This window comes from Rhinopithecus roxellana, chromosome 2 (assembly GCF_007565055.1).
Source record: "Rhinopithecus roxellana isolate Shanxi Qingling chromosome 2, ASM756505v1, whole genome shotgun sequence".
NCBI classification, from domain to species: domain Eukaryota; kingdom Metazoa; phylum Chordata; class Mammalia; order Primates; family Cercopithecidae; genus Rhinopithecus; species Rhinopithecus roxellana.
Window position 1 is genome coordinate 103,737,638 of NC_044550.1, and position 6,182 is coordinate 103,743,819.

General features: G+C 41.0%; 1 pseudogene; it reads left to right on the forward strand.

The window, feature by feature from the left end:
• The first annotated feature begins 1,348 nt into the window (after positions 1–1,348).
• LOC104662859 lies at positions 1,349–1,556 on the forward strand (annotated as a pseudogene).
• The last annotated feature ends 4,626 nt before the right edge of the window (positions 1,557–6,182 follow it).

Sequence of the window (6,182 nt, forward strand, 5' to 3'; positions counted from 1 at the left end):
GGGAAGGAGATCGTGTGACGTGGTAAAGTATTGGAATCAGGAGTGAAGTGCAAGCAATATGTTCCAAATGGAATTTCCAAAGATACATTTTAAAATATTTGGTTAATAAATAACTAAACTGCTGGGCATGGTGACTCATGCCTGTAATCCTAGCACTTTGGGAGGCCTAGGCGGGTGGATTATCAGAGGTCAGGAGTTCAATACCATCCTGGCCAACATGATGAAACCCTGTATCTACTAATAATACAAAAATTAGCCGGGTGTGGTGGCGGGCGCCTGTAATTCCAGCTACTTGGGAGGCTGAGGCAGAAGAATTGCTTGAACCTGGGAAGCGGAGGTTGCAGTGAGCCAAGATCGTTCCACTGCAGTCTAGCCTGGGCAACAGAGTGAGACTCTGTCTCTAAATAAAAAAAATAAAATAACTAAATTAAGTCTCAGGTTCGTAAATATTGGTGATCATTAGAATCATCTGGGGGGCACTAAAATTCCACATTGCTGAGTTTGATCCCAGGCCCTGGGGTTCAGGCTGGGGTCTTAGATTGAGATGCTAGGATTGGGATCCCAGGAACTGATATTTTTTGAAAAACCACCTTATGTGATCAAAGGAATCCAGTGATTAATAGATTTAGGATTCACTATTATATAGAATAAAAATATTTTAATTAAAATGCATATATATCTATGTGTGTGTGTGAAGAACTTAGATTCAGCTTCTCCTCCACCACCATTTAAAGTATGAGGAGCTAGGAGCAACACAGTGTTGACAGTCACTATCTTGGTAGGGGGCAGTCCAGAAAACACTGGGCTAGAAAAGATGTAAGACAATGGAGCTTCCCTAGGAGACTGATTTTTGAAGGGCTTTTGATCATCCTCCACCCAGTGTCAAAGCCAATTATGAATCCTCAGAGCCAAGGAGGTCCTGGCAAGTTCTGTTGTGGTGGTTGGACATCCCTGTCGGGTCACCGGGGCTCCGAGGGGCGCCCTGCTGTCACGATGCTGGGATATGAGGGTCAAAAGTGGGCCTTTCACTCATCAGTGCAAAGCTTTTCTCAGGCTGTTACCTGTGTGTGAGTCTGAGATATAGTAACCAGGCAGCTGACTTCAAAACCGTCCACAGAGACTGCCAGGGACTTGTCAGGTGAATGGAAAATGAAATAAATATAAGAACATCGCCAATGTAGGCAGCAAAAAAGAGTAGAATTAACATTAGTCAGAGTACATTTTCTTGCTTTGTGACTTTGAAATGAAATACAGAGCAAAGGAGAATGTTGATGTTTTTTAAACACTCTTATGAAAGGGGGAAAAGGGTGTTTCCCTGCACTGCTGGTGCAGGCCCTGTCTTGTCGCCATGCCTCTCAAAATTGAGAAAATCTAGGACTTTCTGCTCGCAGTCAACAAAAGGATGCCAAATAACTCAGGATCAAGAAATATAAGAATAATGTGAAGTTACAAGTTCAGTGCAACAGATACCTTTATACCTTGGTCATCACAAAGAGAAGGCAGAAAAACTGAAGCAGCCCCTGCCCCCAGTTTTGGCAGTGAAAGAGCTGGAATAAATTGGCAGAACGATTTAACTGTATTAAAATTCTTTTCAATTCAAACAACAAAATTAATTATTTTAATTAAAAGGGTGAAAAACTCCTCGTTTTCTGATTCAGTCAGCCAATCACCTGGTGGAGTCTGGTTTGGGTTATATCATTTTGTTAGTTCGTGTTACTTAGTGTTCTGGATTTGATCAGGAAATCCACCAGGCGTGTGGCTTTTCAATAGTGGAATCTTGTTGGCAGGAAAAATCCTCAGCACACTGGGTGATTCAAGTGCACTTATAATTTGCTCTTGCTTTACGCCCTTTGTTATGTACACATTCCACACGAATCTATCACTTCTCTCTGAGTTATGTGCTGCTCAGGACTGATGCTCTTACCACCCACCCAGTGAGGGCAACCTCTGCTTCTCAAACCACAGAACCTATTGTTCTGTCCCTCTCTTACCCGGCGCTGTCACTGCAGCCTTTTACCTCCAGCCGGGGGCAGGGAAATGACTCTCCAGAGGGCCATTTCTCATGGTCATAAATGTTCTATTTCACTAAATTCCATCAACGTTCACCAAACCCTGAAGCAAAACAGTCATTCTCTATGCGTTCTTTCTTTGTGGTATAAACATATATACTGCCCATAAAAGTGCATAAGCTATTTGTGTATGTGGGATGGGTAAACTGGAAGCCATGTCAGCATCTGTACACAAATCATTTGTGTGTGTTGTAGGGTACGTTTACTTGTTTTTCAGTAAGGGAGTAAGACACCTTCATGCCTGGCTGAACCACCAACTTCGCAGACTTCATGTAGATACTACAACTGTTAATGTGTTTGGATTTTCATTAATCACTCTTCTCCAGTTTTTTCCCCTGGTGTTCCAGGTGTGTTGATTTTAATTGCTTCACTCATTTAAGCATCTCCCCAGACTGTAATAGATTAGTTAGCCATCCAAGCCTGCTGCTGGCTTTCCCCTCTCCCCTTCTCATCTGCTTCCACACCCAAACTAACTGGAAACATTCATTGCTCAGTAATGAGGCTGCGATTCTTCTCTGTGGAATCCAGGAAGACATAAAAGGCAGTCTCTCTTTATGCTAACATCACCTCCTGCTTTCCTGTCTTTGTTCTGTTATATGCTCTCTGCTGACTAACTTTAGAGAAGAAGCAAATGTTACCCCACCTTCCCAGAGCATGAAGTTGTGTTACCGAGCAATCTTAGGACAATTTATTATGTAAGACACACAAAACAAACAAAAATACACACGCACACACACACAGAGTAGGTCAAAACAAAACAGTTTGGGCATACTTTCTAATTTTTCAAACCTTGCTTGCTGAACAGCATATTTAATAAAGCACATACCACTTACTTGATCTGGCAGTACTTAATGCAATAATTTACAACCAAAGGAAGGCCCAAACATTTAGCCACAGATGTCATCAAATAAGGGAAAAAGGTTTGTAATAATGGTTTGTAATTAACGTTTAGGTTTTAAAAGATGCCTTAAGAAAAACAAAAGGTCTTATTCACTCATTTGCCCTCCTAAATAACTCCGTTTTTGAATTGACTGAGCAAACACCCAATTAGAGTGGTAATTTATTAGGGTCATACATTCGCTGAAAAGAAAACGGAAAAAAAGAAAAGCTACACCAGAAGCTAGGAATTACCAAAGGCTGATCTTGTTTGAGTTCATATATGCTATCTTTTCAGCAGGCTGATGACAATCTTTCCCTTTATATAGTAAAGATAAACAATTTAGACATAGTCCCCGCCTGGCTACCTTAATCTTAATTGCAGGAAAAGACAGTGTAGAAGCACAGATTTAAAAACAGCAGCAACAATAAAACAAAAAACGTAGGCAGTGCCAAGATGCATAAAGAGAACAGTTTCAAATGTCACAGTGAACTTAGCTTTCCTTCAGTTGATCCACAAGGGCTGCTATACCACATCATTCCAAGAAACACCAAGTCTTTGTAGTTTTGCTATGGACGCTATCAGAAAGGTCAATTGGTTTGATCAAAATTATGGTTGTGTAGCTTCAGCCATTCTCATAGCAAAAATTGGTAACCTAAAGTTGACAACTAAGCTTTTTTATTTTTTAATTAATTAACTAATTAATTAATTAATTCTGGAGACAGGGTCTCATGAGTGTTGCCCAGGCTGGAGTGCAGTGGCATGATACGGGCTCACTGCAGTGTTGACTTCCCAGGCTCAGGTGATTCTCCTACTTCAGCTTCTGGAGTAACTGGGACTACAGGCCTCTGCTACCATGCCCAGCTAATTTTTTTTTTTTTTGTATTTTTTGTAGAGACGGGATTTTGCCATGTTGCTCAGGCTGCTCTCGAAATCCTGGGCTCAAGCTATCTGCCCACCTCAGCCTCCCAAATTGCTGGGATTACAGGCATAAGCCACTCTGTCTGACCAATTAAGCTTTTTATAAGGGAGCCTGCAGTTTAAAACTAAATCTCAATCAAAATTGCTGTCGTCTGTTATATTTATATGATTTAAAATTTTAAACTTTGGAAATGAGATTGTTTTGATAAAATAATGAACTCTGAGCAACAAATTGATTAAGCAATGACTAATATATTAATCAAGAGTTTATTTTTTTTAACTTTTTTAAAATTATTATACTTTAAGTTCTAGGGTACATGTGCACAACCTGCAGGTTTGTTACATATATATGCATGTGCCATGTTGGTGTGCTGCACCCATTAACTCATTATTTACGTTAGGTATATCTCCTAATGCTATCCCCCCACTTCCCCCCACCCCACAACAGGCCCAGGTGTGTGATGTTCCCCTTCCTGTGTCCAGGTGTTCTCATTGTTCAATTCCCACCTATGAGTGAGAACATGCGGTGTTTGGTTTTTGTCCTTGCGATAGTTTGCTGAGAATTATGGTTTCCAGCTGCATCCATGTCCCTACAAAGGACATGAACAACCATTAGTTTCTTAATAACAAACATCCAGAAGAAAGTTAGAAAAACACCATCTAAATGTTTGATGGGATTCTAAATATTTGCAGGCCCTGTTTTTATCAAAGCTGACATTTTTCGATAAATCTTGTATTTTTTTAATTCAGTTTTTTTCTTTCAATTATTGCTTTTGGGACTTCATAGATTTACCTAATTCTTGCAAAGCTTGATCATGATATTTCACTTCTTTCTATTTAAGACTTCATAAAATATTGAGATGTTGTAGTGGACAATCATTATTGTAGATAATAAGACAGAGACTATGTTGGCTGTTCACCAAACCGGGTTCCTCTTCTTCCTGGACACTTACGTGGTTTCCAAGGAACAGTTCCAATTAGAAGTGGCCATGAGTCTGAGTCCTAGTGCATGGAATGTGTGCAGAAGTGATGTATACACTTCTGGGTCTGTCCTCCTACGAGCCTCCCAGGAGTGATTATCCATGTGCTTTCTTTCCTCTTCTTCCAGATTAATGAACATAAGTTCAGGCCTCTTGGAAACAGTTAAAAATGGCAGAGTCGGCCGGGCGCGGTGGCTCAAGCCTGTAATCCCAGCACTTTGGGAGGCCGAGACGGGCGGATCACGAGGTCAGGAGATCGAGACCATCCTGGCTAACACAGTGAAACCCCGTCTCTACTAAAAATACAAAAACTAGCCGGGCGAGGTGGCGGGCGCCTGTAGTCCCAGCTACTCGGGAGGCTGAGGCGGGAGAATGGCGCAAACCCGGGAGGCGGAGCTTGCAGTGAGCTGAGATCGGGCCACTGCACTCCAGTCCGGGCGACAGAGCGAGACTCCGCCTCAAAAAAAAAAAAAAAAAAAAAAAAAAAAAAAAAAAAAAAAAAAAAAAAAAAAATGGCAGAGTCACAAGATGGAAGGAGCCTGGGTCCCAAAACATTAGTGCTTAGAAGAACACTTCCAATGAGTCAGGAATACCCATTTAAATGATCCAAGAATAAACCTTTTTTTGTGTTAAAGATTTTCAGGCCTGTAATCCCAGCACTTTGGGATGCTGGTGTGGAAGGATCAGTGGAGTCCAGGGGTTTGAGATGAGCCTGGCCATCATAGGACGACTCTGTCTCTACAAAAAATTTAAAATACTAGTCAAGTACAATGGAGGACACCTGTGGTCCCAGTTGCTTGGGAGGCTGAGGCAGGGATCACTTGGGCCTGAGAGGTCAAGGCTGCAGTGAGCCTTGATTGTACCATTGCACTTCAGCCTGGGCAACAGAGAGAGGCTCTGTTTAAATAAAAAGATTTTTTTATAGACATGCATTATACACATATAATTATATGTATTACATATACAATACAAATATATAATAATATACATTATTATATGATTTCAAAAACTATTATAAATATGTAATTGCAAAGATAGAGAAAGCTGCATTTAGATATATAAAAGTTTTCTTACTTGGGGCAAATAGGTGGAGATACGTCCTCCCCTCCTACCATGATAGGTAAAGGTGGACAGATAATTCTTGTCCCTTCTCTCTGGCAAAAACACGGGCATGTGGCCTGACTCAACCAATCAGATGTTCCTGTCAGATACTTGAGGGACTTGAGATAGTGATGTGCTTAATGATTCTTCCTTCTTTGTTTTGAACAAGGACACATGACGCTGTCTTCATGGAAATGATTTTCCTCTCAGGTTGTAATAGGGGTAGTTCTTTTG